Genomic DNA, 18,246 nt, shown 5'->3' on the forward strand with positions numbered 1-18,246 from the left:
GTCACTTGGGCTTCCTGTCACCTTCATGGAGAAGGTGGAAGCAAGCCCTTCGAGGAGTGCTGAAGCACTGAAATATAAAGGGCTCTTGCAGCAGTGATTTTTGTCAGGTTAATCCTATAGTACTGCTCAGGAAAATAGGAATCAGTGTGGTAGTTCAGAGTTATACTCATCAGCTCTCGTTTAGGCTTTATATAGGATTTTGGTTTTTTTTGTTTTGTTTTTAATGGTTTGAAAGGTACCCTGAACTGGAGAGAATGGATAAGATTCAGTCCACTTTCAGAGAGAAAAGCATTCCATCTCTGTGCAACTTACTCATCCATTCTTCAAATAGATCTTGTCTTATTTTCCTGAGTATGTAATGCTTAGAATCATGAAACTGGCTCAGCCTTTTGGAGTGACACTGACCTCCTGCTGGTTTGTTTTGCTGTTGACTCTGTGTATATTAATGTGAAGGACAGATTTCTGACCTGGCGTTGTTTGTTTTTAATCATCTAGTTTACTATTTTTTTTGACGCCATTCGAACCACTGTTACATCTGCAGTGACTGTAGACTGTGTCATGGAAGATTTCAAAGGTCTGAGCCATGGGAGTGCTTTTAGCTTTGTAACAGCAATGCCTCCTAACAGCCAGCCTGGAGAATTTGAGTGGCTCCAGTGTGACTGAAATGAGAGAATGCAACTGGGTTGTGTTTTCTTAGTTTTCCTGAGTTAGAACACTTCATGTACCCTGGTTTTAGTCTTGAGGTTAATTTTTATTTATTTTCTTTAAATAAGTGCAGTTAAGTATAATCCTTCCTCTTCTTCCCTCTCTCTGTTACCTGGGCTATTAATCTTCATTACAGAGTCCCAGTGAGTAAATCACTAATACAGGAGTAGCTTTGTACACTGCCACAAGATATGGTGATCAAATAGGGCCAGAAATGAGTGAGCAAAAAAAGTATAGTCTGAATCTTACTTTTCCTTCTGCCTCGCTGTGGCTGAAAATGTACTGCCTATTAATGCCTCCTTTCATTTGTATAACATTTTTAGAACTAGGGCACTTCAAAGATTTTAACTACTCTTTACATTTTTATATAGTGGTCTCTTCCTTTGAGTATCAAGGAGGTATATTACTTACCTCCTATCTACCAAGACAAATGCTTTTCCTGTATTCACCTTCATTTATAAAGTGGAATGGAATGCTTTTAACAGTTTATAACAATGAACTAATTATAGGGGCCTGGGAGTGGGAAAGAGGGGTAGAGGAAGAGGTTTTCACTACAGATGTCAAGGCAGAGCAAAGTGATGATTCAGCAGATCTCTCTTCTGCAAATGTGTTTTTTCTGCCGCAGCCCCACAGCTTCTGTATTTGATACAAAGGGAGGCAGGAATGTTGGAAAAACAATGTTTATTTTTCTTTTCTCCCCAGTCTGGGAATCAGAAGTCAGCAGACACCTCTTCTTATTAATCCCAAAGTGTACCTAGTGGTTGTGGCCCAGCATTTCTACTTTCCTGCTTTCCCATCCAGCTACCTCTTTAGCCGGCTGGCATGACTCTTACCGGCTCCGGTGGCTAATCCTGTGCTCCAGCTGCCATCCAGACAGCCCATTCAGAAATGCTCCTTCAGTCAGGTACATAACACTTTCTCAAATTCAGACTTGTGTCTAGTTTTTCACGAGCCCTAGGGGATTAAATCCAATGAATGAGCAGCACTGAATGTATTAATGACAGCTAATGCATTTTAGTACTATGGCCGATGGTCCCACATACATATGTTTAAACATATGCACTAGACAGTGCATGTGTAGAACCTTAACATATGTTTTTTGGATTTCTGAGTCACCTCAACCATTGTTTTCTTTAGACCCATGTTTATTATTCCTTGTTTTGAGGAGCCCTTTCTCTCTTGCCCATGTGCCAGAACAAATTGTCCTTCCTCACACCTCTTATGTTTTCAGAGCCTGATGGTCTTCGCTTTCCTTGGTCCCCAGCTTGTGTCACAGAGGGCTTTTAAATTTGGACTTCTCCATTTCCCCCCACCCTTTCATGTTTTCGGCAAAGTCTCTCTTTTCTCTTTCTGACACTGCCAGGGAATCTGCAGTGCTGTGGAGTTGATGAAAGGCAGTGATTAAAGCTCCCTTTGCAGCAGTCCTTCCCTTGGGTGTGCTGTCCCTTGCATCTCGGCTGAAGTTTCTCCATCCCCTTCATTCTTAGCTTCAGAAGACCTTGGATCATTTTCTTCTAACACCACAAAAAGACTGGAGCTGGTGGCAGCACAGGCAAGAGTCATTAGCTGTCACATAGTTTTAGGTATCATATGTCGTTTGTGGCTCATCACTTCATACACTTCTGAAGAGACTTTCCTTCATTTGTTCTGGCCTTTATAAACAGCCTGTATTTTTCCTCTTTAGATAAAATGGAAATTGTTTTGTAAATATGCTAGATATAAGTTGAAGACAGTGACAAATGGTATTGAAGATCAGTTATATGATGTGGAAGGTATGCAAATAATGGATGAAATCAGAAGAGACTGAAAAATTAAAATGTACAATAGCCATAGCAATGTGAAATCTTATACAGATTATTTTTGAGTATGTGGAGGATGGGAAAATGCGAGTCTGGAGACAGGCAAATGTGATGCCTTTTTTAAAAGGGGGGAAGTGAGAACCCAGGGAATTAGTCAATGTAATGCCAACATCATGCAGTATACAAAGCAAATTGTTGAACAGCAGATTTTTAGGCATCAGAAGATGCTAAGGCAATTTAAAAAAGAAAACCCCAATAAAAGCATGGAAGCAAACGTTCATCCTAATGAAAGGCTCATATCTTCTTTTTTCCTTGCAAAGATTCAGGGAAATGGGAAGGTTGGTATGATTTCAGACTTTGAAAATACAATACCACTTGGTATAGTTGGTTCACTTCCTAAAAGCTCTAACCGTGGTGGGCTGCATCCTGGTCATCCAAATTTCAGCAACATTTGAGCCACTCTGCATTTAGTGGCATCCAGCCTTTTTAACAGTGTAAGAGAAGGAGGATTGTGATGTTGAGAAGTCATAAAATGCCTCTGAAGTCTCTGGGATGACAGAGATCAGGCTTTCTGAGAAGTGAAGTCTCTGCTGTTGATGTTTCTACTCTGTTCAGGGAAATGTGACTTTGTACACTCTTTTTGATACTTGGATTCACAATGCCAGCAGAAACAGCCCTGTAAAGACCCTGGGCTTTTGCTAATTGCTCTAGCCACAACGGGGATAATAAGGAACAGTAAGTGCTGCCCTTGTTCCTCATACAAATGTGGTGAGATGGGCTGGCACCTGGGCAATTTTCAGTTGTTTCTGAGTCAGGAAGCTGATAAAAGAGCCCACCATTTGCTTTCTGTGGCTGTTTTCTTTGCAGACTCTCAGAAGGGTGCTCTTCACTCTCTGCTGGTGATGCAGCTTTCTGATGGAGTTTTTGCCATAGCTGCAGCAAACTTGGTCAGTGATACAGAAAGAAAGGCACCGACTAGAAATTAGGACTTTGCTGCCAAGGCAAGCAATTCCAGTTTCAGCATGTGAAGAGGGAAAATACCATGGCATTGTCTAGTTTAATGAAAGCTGTGAAACTGAGGGAAAATAAATATACTCTAAAATAACCTTTTAAATATGTAAGGAATTCAACAGTGTCTGAATCTACCCAGCATTATAAGGTAGCAATTGCTTGTAGATTCTTACTCTTCTATTCAGAAGCATTTTTAATCCTTAAATGGTGCACTATGGTTGCTTGCTTGCATGCCAGTACAAATATTTCCTACATGTTACAAGACAGATGAATGAATGGAAGGGAAGAGAGATAAAGTGATGTTTTCTCTTCAGAAGCTTCCTTTTTATTAGGCCCAGAAAAACTGTCTGTTCAGGGCATTTTGGCTGCATTGGTACAGCTTAAGGATGACTGAACAGAAATTTGAATCTGAGGAGAGTGACATGGGCCTGTTGTTATCAGAACTTTTGCTTGAAAAAGGCTTTTTTGCTTCCTGGCTTGCCAGATACCTAAGTTAACATCTTGCAATAGTTGTTGGCTATTTAGAATTTGGAATACTTCGTTCTTCCGGCTGCAACTGGACAAACCAGAATTTCTGCTGCTTGTGTGGATTTTAAAGGTCTGCTTTTTTTGGCTTCTTTTTTACCTTTATAATAAATTCCAGCTGAAAGGAATAGTGATTTAAGAAAGTTAAGGGCAGATACCTATACACAGCAGGTCTGAAAGTACACTTAACTGTTCCTCACTATTGCAGAACATACACTGTAATTGCTAGAGAGGCCTTCAAGGTGGAACAGATAAAATCAAATCTGGAAAACTAAGGAACAAGTTAGGTGAGGAGAGTAACAGTAGGGAACTTGATTTCCGCATGCCTGAAATACCTGCGACAGGTTGTTTTGTGATTTGCAAAGCCTTTATGATAAGACAGGAGTGCTCTGTGGCTTATGCCAGTTCTTTCTTTCAAGTCCATGCTCTCAAACCACATTGTAAACATTACTTTTACCACAGCAGGTTGGCTGGGTCTCACAGCTATATTGAATGCATTCTTGAGAGTGTTGGAGTTTGTTGATCTCTTTCCCATTCCAGTCAGTTCCCAATGAAACCACTACAGGTGTTTGTTCCAAACAGAGGGAGCCCTTGGGGGGACTGGAGTGAAGTAGAGGAGTGATGCACTGCTGTGTTTCCACTGGGAAGGAGCAAAACAGCATCATGCTTGTAGCATCTCCTTTTGCAAATGTTAAGAATTGTCTTTTCAGTGACTGTGCTGTCCCAGCATGAAGGCTTCAGCATTCCTCTTTCTCTTCCCCATGAATGCAGAAGGAATTGGCCCATCTGGTTTTGTAAAGCTATAGTAGGTCTGCACATAACCAGCCACACTTCCCTTATGTTCAGAGAGGGGCTGGCCCCAGGGCAAGCTTATGTTACAGCTGATGGTACCGGGGTAGCTTACGGGAACCCGGTGTTCAAAAAAGAATGATGCTGGTTTCTCTTTTTTACTGTACTCCTCCAGAGCTTGTGAAAGTCAGCATACACCACTTGGAGCTATTGTCTCTCTGTTGCCAAAGCTTGCATCTTTCACAAAAATTTAACGCCTACTTTCCCACCTCATCCTGGCTCCACGCAGTTATTAAATTCAGCGTGTTGATCCCCTGTGACATTTTCCTCCTTGTTATCAGAATAGCCCAGACCCTTCATCTGTCTCTGCTTTTCCCTTCCTGAACTTTGTCTTGCTTCCTTTTAAGCCACCCAAAGCCTGTCTCTGAAATTGTCTTATAATTATTTTCATCTGTTCACTCTCTGAATCTTTCTCCTGCTTTATTCTTGCCTTCTGAAATAATTGTATGCAATGTGTTCTGCCAGCTGTGATTTTGAGCTCTCAGCCTTGCAGGGTTTCTGTGGGGAGAGAAGGCCTCTGCAGATAGCCTGTGAGCAAGCTGCTGCGACCACAGGGATCGGCTCAACATGTGTCCTTAAAACTAACACCCAGCTGGGAGGCCTGGTAAGGCAAACCCAGGTATTTCTTACTAAGAATGCTTTGCGTGACTGCACATGCATGTGCCAGTAATGATTTTTACACCAGAGTACCTTATGAACATTGACCCTTCCAGATAGCTTTCCCTGTTTCCTAGCTGAAACCATTTGAGTGAAAAATTCTTCATCGAAGGTGATTCTCTCTGATAGCGCCATAAAATACTGTGCCTTATATTTTGGATTCTGTCTGGTTTCAAACTTTCTGCTGCTAAAATATGTGTTTGAAACAATCTGTCATGGTATTAGCAAGCACCTACTTTTGTAGCTGCAGTTGGGCTTCTAAAAACACTGACTTTTGTATTAAAAATATTTTTTTCTGGTGAGCAGCTCCATGTAGCTTCATGCTTAAAGCAGCAATAAAATCGTATCCTATCTCTTAAAAGGTAAGAAGTGTTATTGAATGTTCAGGAATGTGTTCAGTAGACAGATACAAATTAAAAATGAAATCCCTGAATACTGTAATTAAAAAATTAGGACTAAAATAGCAGTAGGTCTGTGGGGTTTGTTATGGCATGGCAGGGTTTTATGTGAACAGCGCAATAAGGATGTCAAACTGGCTGCCCGAAGCCAGCCGGGGCCACTGCTCCCTGATTACAAGGAACTGGGGCAGTGACCATCAGTTCCTTCTGCTGGCCCAAGCACTGGCTGCCCAAGGAGGTCCCAAAACTGAGTGATGCTTCAGCATAGCCAAAGAAGTGAAGTTCATGACACGAAAATAAGTGTCCTGTAGCCTAGCCTTACAAAGTCTTCCTTTAAGGAAAAAACACCAAAAACCCTTCCCACCCCAACCCCCAGTCTCTAGCCTCTTCTTTTTGAGGCTCCGTCGAGCAAGGATCTGGCAGCACATCATTGTGTTACACCCAATAACCCACTGATTGCTCTCCTCAGTACTTGGGCTGCTTTAGCAAGATGCCTTACAGCCCTGTAATGTCACCTTTATCGGTCCTGTCTGATTTGTTTCTCATGCATGTCTTCACTCTCCCTTTAAACCACAATCATTTTCTCCCTGAAGATGGTGTGAAAAGGGTGACAGGGTTTTGGTTTACACAGTATCTCTTGCAGCATTTGAGTGCTTGTATGTGAAATACAAGCTTGATTGTGAGCTTTTCAGCCAGCAAAGAATATACGCCAAGCTGCAACTCGCAGAGCAGCACGAGTCCCTTCCTGCCAGCCCCTGTCCCCAGGCTCTGTCCACCTGAGCAGCAGTGCTGCGTCCTGTACTGTTCATGAGCATCTAAATCACTCTACTTAATAATTTGTGCCTTAACATGTACTGTTCTGGCACTGGCCTGGGATTTCTGAGACCAGCCAGCCTGGCACACTATGAGAGGATGCACAGGCCCTAACAAATTAGGGGGAATATTCATCTTCAGGCATTCATTCCTGCTTGCCTTTCATTCCCACTTCACCTTTCAAGGTGAAGATGGTACAACAGGACAAAGGAGCCATTGGGAGGGTTGGCTGTAGCTTGTGGGAACATCTGTTTTGCAGGTCTGGTATAAATTCCCTGCATATGCTTTGTAACTACAGTATGTTTATATGGTGTGTGCAGGTTCAGGCTAGCAGAAGAAATGTGTTTGTCTTCTGCTAGTAGAGACAGCAGCTCCTTAGTCCTATCGTAAAGTACAGTTGTTCACCTTTGGGATAAATAGAAATCTGCCTTCTCTGTCAAATTATTTCTTTGATTATCACTTTTTACAGTTAACTTCTTAATAGATACCCTAATGAACACACCCCCCTCCCTCAGCACAGCTTTCTGATTTACATTAGTGGTCCACAGCAATACTGGTAAATATTATTACCATTCAGGAACTACCTTTTAGATGTGCAGACATAAAAGCTTGGTTCCACTAAAATTTATGGATGTCTTGTCACTAGTGTTTTCCCCCTGGATATTGCTTCCTGGCACTGTGAATGCTCAAGAGGCAGTCTTCTGTGTGCTTCTTCCATGTCTGTTGGCATGAGCTCCTCAGGCAGGAGTTGCAGTGCTTGTGAAGCACCTGCCACAGCTTTTGGACTAAACTATTAATCCAGAGGTGTAATTGAGACTAAGGGAATAGGAATTCCCAGATTGTATTTAGAATTTTGGAAGATCATCCCTAATTTCTAGCTTTTGTCCTTAATTTAGGTGTTAATACTGGAATTACTGAAACTGACTGTTCAGCCCTTGAGCCTGCATGGTGACCGCACAGACAAATCTTAATCTTGCTTTTAACTTAACCTTCATAATTTGCCTATGTTAACAGTGTGTGCTGGAGGAAGCAGCCTGATGCTGTTAGCTGGCCATGTGAGAGGTCAGTGAAGGTTTGACAAAGGGTGGGCTTTCAGACTTCACTGCCTGAAAACACCAGGGTGCCTTTTGGGATAGGCATCAGTAAGACTTTTGCTTAGTGGATAATGCTGAGAAGACAGAGAAACGAGTTGGGTAGAGAACAGTACTGTAGTGGCACATAAGATGTTGGTCTGCTTTTCAGCTGGCTCTTCTTGTGTGTTTCTCGAGTGCTTTGGTCATGGTGGTTGTGCTTGGCCTCCACCTGTAAGTGGTGCTGGATGTGGGATGGCCAAGTACTGTGAGCCCATGTCCTGGTTGTGACACTGGCCACCAGCCTCACCCGCAGCCCCACTGTGGTGCACCCTGTGTTGTGGGACCCTTTGGAGATCCCTTTCCTCTCAGAGGTGCCTGGCACCTGCTGTGTGGCTCTCTGCCAGAGGCAGAGATACCCCATGCTCATGTACCGATGAGGTATCTCTTCTTCCCAAGCCACAGGCATTTTGCTGCCTGTGCACCAGGTATTTCCAGCGTGCTGCCATGGCTGTAATCAAGATGTCCTCATCTCTGTGCCAGATGTCTCCTGCTGGTCCATTACACCAGCTTTTTCTCTTGCCAGAAGGAGAAAATACAGTCTGAACATGATCTTTCACTTGCGGCTGAGTTTGTCTTTCTTGCGGCTGCTGGAACAGTCTGCAACCGGAGTGGTTTTGGGGATGTTGCTGGAAGGAATGGAATAGAAAGGAAAATCATGGGGGTGTATTGGATGGCTTGGGCTCAGAAATTCTGTTTGACATCTCTTGCTTTAAAATTGAGCTTTGCTGTATTTATTGTGTTCCTAAGGTGTCAGATGCATTGGGTGATGGCACTTGGGAGGACATGAGAAAAGGGTGTTAATTTAGTAAATGTTGTGTGTGTCAAGTCTACTTTTTGGTCTAATCTTTTGTAGGGATGGTGATGCTGATAGTTTCGGAATAGTTACTTCGGATTTTCTTTATACACCATTCCTGACTTTCTCCCCGAATCTCTTCAATGGTGTTTTCAGCTGTTGCACAGTTGTCTTTTTGCAGCTGACCATGTATATAATAATTTATATCCCTTTAAGATTCCTGTGAATAACTTTGTTCTGGTACTGGTATATTGACAGTTGTCACAAACAAATTCCAGTCATTCCTGAAGTTAAAGAAGACAGGACTGGAACTGATACACACTGTCCTTTCCCTTCTGGGCACCTGGTTAAAAGCTAGGAAATGTTGGTTTTTGTATATGATAATAAGCTTTAGTTACTTTGTTATTAATGACTAAGTTGAGGGATTTCTTTTCCCACCAACAGAACTTGTACCTTCAAGATTCAGCTCCAGTTATGTGAAGCTGAAGTTATTGATGTCTTAACATTATGAGAAAGGGGAGAACATGATGTAGCTGTCAAGGAGTCATTTGTTAACAGTATTATTTTAGACACTAAAAAGTGTTTTACTGGATTTTTAATTAGTAAAAATACAATTTCTGCATGTCCTTTGTTCATCATATTAACTGTAAGTTTAAATGGATCTCTGCTGTCTTCAATTACATGTAAACTATACATCCATTTGCTGCAGTTAATGGTAACAACGTTCTGTCATGGCACTAGTCTGCATTGTGACAGACAATTTCATATGCATAGTTTTATCCACCATCATTTCTAGTGTCCAAGGATCAGTGGTCCATGAAATCAGATCTACGTGACTATTCCTAATGTATTTGCATTATCTGATTTTCTGTGACAGACTTTAGTAATGCAATATGCTGGAGGATTTAGGTTGCCTTTGTTCAGCTGGAAATGACCTTAGTTATGTGTTAACTTGACATGCTGCATGGCATTCTGGCCTAGTTGCCTAGATATACAAATAACCTCCCTTGATGAAGTGTGACAACTGCCTGTTTTTCTAGATGGACAGGTACTGACTAATTCAGTCTGGGTAGATCAAGAGAAGAGGGGATAAGATTACACTGTGAGGAAGGAGACTGAATCACAAAATCTGTCTTTGGGCCTGAGAACTGATTTTTGTGTAGGCTTTACAGCATTATAATATGGGTGTATGTGTTTGTGATGGTGTATTTGTAGTTTGGGCAACTGACCTAGGGCTCCTAGATTCTTGTATACACAAACTGCAGTGAAGGCAATGCCAGATGAAGATAAGGGAGAGGAGGTGCAAGAAAAGAAGGGTCTAATTCTTGAACCCTTCTCTGATGTCATCCTGCTTTGCAAGTCACAGCTTCACTTTTTGTGACGGCAGCAGACAAAGCTACTGTATGGGGGTATGGCTGAGAACTGAGGTTCAGCTTGGAAATTACTGTGCATTGGGAAATGAAAAGGAGTCCTGGAGTCATTAGACACAAGGGAAGACTCAGTGGATGAACCTTCACAGCCTGGCATGGCAGAGATGGGATTAAGGGAGATTTTGGAACATCCCAAAGCTTTTGGTGTTTGGATCAGTGGTGGTTTAGGCCGGTCCTCTACAGCTCATTGCTTGCCTAGAGCTGCAATTCTATTGAAACCTCTTGAAGGCTTTGGAAAAATGCAGCTGTTTTGTCCTGTTTCTTTAAGCTGGAGGACCCAGCTCTTTTGTGTGCTTAATAAATACATAATTGCCTTTAAAAATAAAAGCAGGTTGCTTTGTAAAAGAAAACCAATAATTATATGTTTTTAAATACAGTTAATTGCATGTTTATCTCTCATGATATTCAGGAGATATAAATATCTGTGTGCTGTGTGATGCTGATACCCTGTACTGAAGAAAGAGAAGCCCAGGGTTTAGCAGAGACAGTGAAAATTCATGTAGGTATGCACTTAGATGTATCAGCAAGGTAGTTTTAAAAGAACTGGGGGCTTTCTCCCTCCAGTTTGTGTATATACTGACCAATAATAACAACTTTACTTTTAATAGCACTCTGTTTAAAATGAAGATAAAGCACATAAACATGAGTACTTGCTGTAATGACTAATGTTATCTTTAAGAATGAGGAGTATTACAAGCAGCACATGCACCTCCATGAAATATATTACTAAGCTGGGTGTAAACTTTCTCCAAACAGGTCCCGTGTGTGACATACAGAAGTGTAATGTTGAGTTGTGCTTCTGCTGGGAATGGAAAGCTTTTGAAAGCTGTTTTCAAAGTGCAGCTTTTAATATGACACTAAACTGTGTCAAAATACAGCTGGAGTAATGCCAGGACTAGTACAACAAAAGACAACAGAAAGAGGCTGGAATTTTTCTACAGAGAACAATAGTGTGAGCAAGTTGTCACTTATCAAAGTATGTACAGAAGTTTAAGCTTGCCTTCTTTTGAAGGTTGCATTGTATTTCTGAGTTGGAAGACAATATTACTGTGTCTTAAATCAGCTCTTATCTGACCTGTCTCACTGGTTCTTGTTTCTGTGCCTGTTGGTGTAACCTCTGTTTCTTCCCCAGCCCATTGCAATGGAAAGGTTTTGCTGCTTTCTTTACATCCCAGCAGAAACTCAGCGGGAAGTCTTACACTGACTTGGTGGAACGTGTTCATCACTAAACTGCTGCTGAGGAGTGGGTTGGGGCCCTGCTTCCCTACCCACTGCCACCAGTTCTCCCTTCCCTCTTTTCTGAAGAAGCATCACATTATTCCTAGTCAGTGGGATGTTCCTGCCTGCCGTCCAAGAAGCTCATGGACTGGAACACACTGGTCTGTTCACTGACATAATTATTCATGAAAAGAGCTACAAAAGCTTATTCTCAAAGATGCCATTAGCTCAAAGTAAACTCCCAGTTCTGAGAGGGCAGAGAGGGGCTGTGTTCATGGCACGGGGCTGACTTCTGTGCTTTCTCACAAGAGAGCTTATGTGGGTAGGTTTTGGAAATTTTCCATACAAAGGCAAACAAACCACGTGGGCAGCAGTCAGGGCCCAAAGATAAGGCAGTGGAGCAGTGTTTGTGTTAAAATGCTGGTCACTGCTCCAGCAAGATCACACTGAGGGGCACTTTCTGTGTCTCGTAATTTAAAATCCATATTAGTCAGAGGTAGACAGTGATTTCATTTGCTGTGTCTCATTAATAATGAAAGAACTGAATAATATACTGTGGGCTAATGTCTGGCAGTAGAAGCAGTGGCCTGGATTTAACATGTAGTTGGTAAAAGGGAGCAAGACACACTGCTTCTCCCCTGCCTTGTTATTCCAGTTGAATTGAAAACCACTTTTACTGTCTCCTGCTGTCTCCTCTTCTGTCAGTTAGATGGGAGTCTCAAACTAAGCTGCATGAATCGAGACTTTTTATGTGGAAAATACTGATTCAGAGAAATTCATGAATTCTCCAGGTTCAAGTGTTGAGCTTTTTTGTTGTATCCTTCTCTCTTCCCTGTTCTTAAGTGTTGTGAGATCCTGCTTTTGACCTGTGGTTGATCTTGCCATGTAGAAGCTGATCTCTGTCATCTGTATGGAGGCTGGAAGTCAGTCTAGGTTTCAGACAATGTTCAAGAATTGTGATGATGTAGCATAGCTTTCAAATAGTCTAGTTGTTTTCTGCTGAGATAAATGCTGGAAACTACTTCTTTAGTTCATAACAAATTTCAGATGTGTTCAGATTGTGCATTTTATCACCTGAAACCTGTGAGCTTTTTCTTTTCCCCTTGCTCCATAGCATGTTCTGTAGCATTGTAAGAGGATGCTTATGATAGGGGGTTTGGAAAATCATTGAATCATAGAATGGGTAGGGTTGGAAAGGACCTTAACATCATCTGGTTCCAACGGTGATGACTTCTTTGGTGGAGACAGCTCGTAGGTCTCCTGATCATTGCACCTTGTATATTTTCTGTATTCACCAGTGGATTGAATTATTCAAGGTTTCATAGAATCATAGAATCGTTAGGGTTGGAAAGGACCTTAAGATCATCTAGTTCCAACCCCCCTGCCGTGGGCAGGGACACCTTATGCTAAATCATATCACCCAAGGCCTCGTCCAACCTGGCCTTGAACACTGCCAGGGATGGAGCATTCACAACCTCCCTGGGCAACCCATTCCAGTGCCTCACCACCCTAACAGGAAAGATTTTCCTTCTTATATCCAATCTAAACTTCCCCTGTTTAAGTTTTAACCCGTTACCCCTTGTCCTATCACTACAGTCTCTAATGAAGAGTCCCTCCCCAGCATCCCTATAGGCCCCCTTCAGATACTGGAAGGCTGCTATGAGGTCTCCACGCAGCCTTCTCTTCTCCAGGCTGAACAGCCCCAACTTCCTCAGCCTGTCTTCATACAGGAGGTGCTCCAGTCCCCTGATCATCCTTGTGGCCCTTCTCTGGACTTGTTTCAACAGTTCCATGTCCTTTTTATGTTGAGGACACCAGAACTGCACACAATACTCCAGGTGAGGTCTCACAAGAGCAGAGTAAAGGGGCAGGATCACCTCCTTCAACCTGCTGGTCACGCTCCTTTTGATGCAGCCCAGGATACAGTTGACTTTCTGGGCTGCAAGCGCACACTGCCAGCCCATGTTCATTTTCTCATCAACCAACACCCCCAAGTCCTTCTCCACAGGGCTGCTCTGAATCTCTTCTCTGCCCAACCTGTAGTTTGCAAAGTGATGAAGTCTGTAAACTCAGGTAAAATGAATTGAGTGCTGTAAACATCCTACTTCCCTCCTTCCATGCCTTACTGATAATCTCATTCCCCTATGCAATGAAATTTAGGATTGTTACAAACAGGAAACATTATCAAAACAAATTGCCTCCACCCACCCTTAGAGCTTCAATTATATGTCAAGATCTTGCTTGAACAAAACAGGCTAGATTTGTAGAGGAGTGCAGAGCTCTGGTTAGGTCACTGTACAGAAAAAAAGGATTTTAACAACCTGGGAGATGAATCACAGGTTTCACAAGAAAAACTGGAAGAAATCCAGTTCTGAACTCGTCAGGGCTAGTCACATAGTTGAAGGTCTGGGAGGTCAGTCTGTTCCGTGCTACGGCCTAAGTTTATACACTTAAAGCTGCGTCCGCCTCCTTTTCCCCAAATAAATTTGGCAAAATGCTGTTCTCTCTTTAGTATGGGAAATGATGCAAGTTACTGACTGTGATTCTGAATTACCTGGTGAGCTCTACAGAAGTAAGGGAGATACCATCTTGTTAAGTCTCTTATCCAGATATATTAAGTCTCATTAAGTAACAGTGATACTGCCCAGTGGTTGTTTATACTGAAGAGTGCTTGTAGGCTCATTTCCAGAGAGAACAGAGTGAAAAAACAATACAAAACCCAACAATGACAACAACAAAACAATCCCCAGCCAACTTCCAGTAGCTTTTTAGAGAGAAATTTAGGCTGAGTTGTAGCTACAAACTTAGTTTAATTTTCTACATCAGTTTGCATGTTTACAGCTCACTCTTACCTGGGGACAGTTGCTTCTTGAGAGACTGGCCCTTCTATGCCTCGCTTGGGTCTGGTGTGCATGCCTGCATGGCCCCTGGTTTCCCTGGGCTGCAGCACTAGTGGTTCCAGTCCTTGTACCTCACTGTTTCTCTTTTATTTTGGGCCTGGGCAGTTAAGTCATGAGGAAAACCATGTGTTGTTCTCGCCACCTCCTTTATACGGTACTTCCCCTATGCACTCCTATGCAAACCTCTCTCTCTGGTCCTTTTTGGGCCCAACAAAAGCACAATTAGTACAAGCAGGTGATTTTCAGTTTTGGAGCTGGCTGCTGCCCTGAGAAGAGTCCAGCATGAGCAGCCAGATGTGATGGCGCAGAAAGGATGTACTGAGTCATGACAGGGAAAGGTGGTGGCTGCTGACCAGCATCTGCTGCAGCCATCAGAGCTGTTTGTTTGGTTTTACATTGCTTGTTTGCTGTTGTTAAGCTGCCTGGCCCTTGTGACTGGAAACCCAACTAGTTTCTGTTTCGAAGGATGAGCAAGAAGCCTGTCGATAAACCAGAAGGCTCAAAGAGATGATCTTGTTTTGCTCCACTTCCTCATAAAGGTTTTTCCTTTGTCCGACCTGGTGCTAAAGAGACTTCTTGGCTTACTTGAGGGGGAAGGCAGAGGAGTGGGATGGATCTGGTGTAGCTGGTGCTGAACACAATGCTGGTACCCTGTCCTATAGCACCAGCAGCTCTTCCTGCCCATGCTGGTCGCTTCCCTCTAATTACAGCAGGAGATGTCTCAGTGGAGGAAGTCGTTTGTAACCCTGCTGCTGCATGTCAGTGCTCTTTGGTCCTTACTCATCTGGGCTGTTGCTGGAGATCCAGTATAGCAGGGAGCTCAGGAAGTCCTGGGGTCAAGTGCCCTGCAATGCAGGCATCCAGCCAAACCAGGTGGTTTACATTTCTGTTGCTGCTTTTCCGAGTGCACTGTGCCAAGGTGGTTATTAAAGCTGTCACAGACAAAATAGCACTGTTCCCTTTTCTCTCCTGTGTATTTCCCAGTGAATGTATTCATTCATGTTAGTCATCCCAGCCTGCTAAATCTTTATACATAAGCAAGACTTGACTTGTCATTGAAGTTCAGCAGGTGCATAGATGTTAAAAAGCACTGTATCCTCTGTAATTTTTCTGATCTGGTGATTTGGACTTTGCCAATAGCCTTAGGTTTAAATGGCACAGGGTATAAAAATGAGTTAGCTACTCTGCTATGCTTGTTTTAATAATATTTGGTATTCTTCCCTGTGAGGCTGGTGAGGTGCTGGCACAAGTTACCCAAAGGAGCTGTGGCTGTCCCATCCCTGGCAGTGCTTAAGGCCAGGTTGGGTGGGGCTTGGAGCAACCTGGTCCTAGTGGAAGGTGTCCCTGCCTGTGGCAGGGGGTTGGAACAGGATGATCTTTAAGGTCCCTTCCAACCCAAACCAGTCTGTGATTCTATGAAGTGCCTTTGGGTTTCTGGGGTCATACACTAGCAGAAGTTGTGTTTCAGTGACCTCGCATGGTGCCTGGCTTCTGCCATGGCTTAGCTACTGTTCTCAGAAATAAACCCTTTGTGGGAGATTTATGGAAATGCAATGGATTTTGGTAGTGTTTGGACTTCCCTGCATCAGCCTCAGGAGAGTCTGGCACTGGGTGTCTGCAGAAGGAATGGAGGGCACGGAGCTTTCACATTTTTAAAAAGGCATATAAAACCTGAGCCTGCTTTCAGGGGAATGCAGCCCTAAGGAGCAGTCTATGGCTCTTGCCCTGTAGCCAGTGAGGGCACAGTGTGTCTGGTACAGAACTGGCTGCTTGTGAGCAAGAAAAGAGCCCAAGTGCCTAAAGGACCTGCAGAGCTGCTCCTTCCTGCTGGTTAACAACAGTGCTGCTGCACTCTGAATCAGCCAGAGCCAGTTTTTCTGGCATGGTCATGGTATGTTGTGCCAGTGATGTAGTGAAACTCATATATCATTTCCCTTTGAATACTCTATACTGTACTGTACTATACTATCCTTGCTCTGTTGTGATTCAATAGCCATACAGAATGATGGTATCCCTAAATCCACTACAAGATGTTATGGTAGAGCAAAATCTAACTGTTATTTTAGGTACTTGTTGTAAAACAGTAATATATTTACACACAAAAAGGGTATATTTATTTTGCAGTAATGTATTTATTAGGAGTAGTTGACTGCAGCTGTCTTTCTAATGCAGTTTAAAGATCAGAAGGGTATGATATGCAGCTGAAATGTGTATCACCTGTTGACTGATCAAATTTGGATACTGGGGAGCTCTTGTTTTAATAGAGCCATATAACAATGGCATATATATGATAAACATAGCAGTTTGCTTGATTTCTGGTTCAGTTGCCTTTGTCTATCACTTGGGACATTAGAATGCTTATACTTTGTGTTATAGCTCACTCTCTCTTCAGTCATCCTTACCCCTTTTGTGTAACATGAAGTCCCAGAGGAGACTTGGCAGAAGATACCCCAAACAGCCTGCTCCCAGCAAACTGCCCCTGCTCCTCCCTGCAAAACCCTCATGGGTGAAAGAGCGTAAGAAGCATCTGATGGACTTGGATCCACTTCTGATGTGTTGTCCCACTCCTAGTTGTGGTCAGCTTCTGAAACTGTGAGGAAATTGCAAGGATGCTGAAAGAACACAGATAGAGGATGATCTCCCCATCCAGAAGGGTTTTCTCATGTGCCCCAATTGTTTGAGTTGGATTAAGGCCTGAAATCCAGCTTTGTGGATCTTTTTCAAAATACGTTTGTGGTATATATAGTACATATGTGTGTATATAGAATACACATGTGTGTGTCTAAAGTACTGCATGTGTTACTTACAGAGTTTTGACTTCTAGACACAGCAGATTTCTTGACCTGAAGAAACACAGTGAAAGGCTCCCAGTAATTGCTGGCAATTTTCAGAGCTGTCTGCCCCTGTCCATGTTGAAAGAGGAGATGAATGGCCCATCCCAGCAGAAAGTTACAGGGTAAACTCTGCTTGGCATAATTTCTTCGTGACTAAGAAACTCTAATTGGCTCCATGTGGGCAGAGGATCTGTCTGGTGAGCCAAGAGCTGCACAGCAGACTTGGAAAGCATGTCAGAGGGACTAGGTAGCATATGGATTTGTGTGGTTCCTTCATGCTTTGGTGTGTTGTTTCTCTTCAGAAGCCTGGTCCAGTTTGGAAAGGCTTTCTTCCTCCGTACCCCCTCTTACGAGGAGGAGGGTCATACTGTGGGTATTAAAGGTTAACATACTTGCTAAGAGACAGATACCTCATTGTTTCTTTCCTGTGTGAATTCAGCTGACAATGAAGCCTAAGCAACATTCAGTAGCTTCGGTTAGTTTCAGATGCCTTAAAAATAGTTGGCCAAAGTTGAAATAAATAATAATAATAATTAAAAAAACCCCAACATAATAAATAATCAAACTCCAAATTTTACATTTAATCTTCTTAGTGATGATTACCTGATATTATAATTCTTGAGGCTACTTTGTTGTTACTACTTTGATACAGTTTTACTTATATCTTAAACTTAGATGCTGCCTCCTGTGCCAGCCTTACAGCTATTTGGCTTAAATACAAGAAAATGACAAACAAGTTCTGCCCATTCTTGTAAAAATGCCAGCCAGCTCCATTAATGTTGTTGTTGTGAGCCTGGTTTTACAGGGCTTATGTGAGCATTTGTAATATTTGAAGAAATATTGCTCCTTTTTTAGTTACAAAAAGGAAAAGGCATGTCTTCCAGAATGAAAATTGACTTCTTTATGCATGTATACTTTCCTTTAACTCTGAAAAACTCAGGCCTTTCATTTGAGGCTTTGAGGATGTTTTCTGTCTGCATTGTAAACTTGGTGCTTGCTTCAAAGTGCATGTGCAATTTGTAGACTTGCATTGCCTACTGAATTTTTGAGAGTCCTCTGCTGTGTTGGGATGGATGCACACAGAAGTTCAGGTAATTCCTCTAGTGTTTTCTTTCACCAGAACTAAGCTTTTTTTTTTGCTGCAAACAGAACCTGAGCATCTCCAGGATGGTGAATGTCCC

General features: G+C 42.6%; 1 protein-coding gene across 12 annotated transcripts in view; it reads left to right on the forward strand.

Moving 5' to 3' along the window:
• ANKRD44 (ankyrin repeat domain 44) overlaps nucleotides 1-18,246 on the forward strand; it is a 140,686-nt gene that overhangs the window by 14,476 nt on the left and 107,964 nt on the right. The window contains exon 1 of one of the 12 annotated variants that reach the window (XM_061456978.1): nucleotides 16,997-17,187. The exons of the other annotated variants lie outside the window; for them this stretch is intronic. The gene's annotated coding sequence lies outside the window, so the exon portion shown is untranslated. Of the gene's footprint in view, nucleotides 1-16,996; nucleotides 17,188-18,246 lie in introns of those variants that run through there. 12 annotated transcript variants of the gene reach the window in all.

The sequence above is a fragment of the Pezoporus flaviventris genome, unplaced genomic scaffold, assembly GCF_033815535.1.
Source record: "Pezoporus flaviventris isolate CSIRO_AGI_PZ_B2104156 unplaced genomic scaffold, CSIRO_AGI_Pfla_v1 ptg000001l, whole genome shotgun sequence".
Lineage (NCBI taxonomy): Eukaryota > Metazoa > Chordata > Aves > Psittaciformes > Psittacidae > Pezoporus > Pezoporus flaviventris.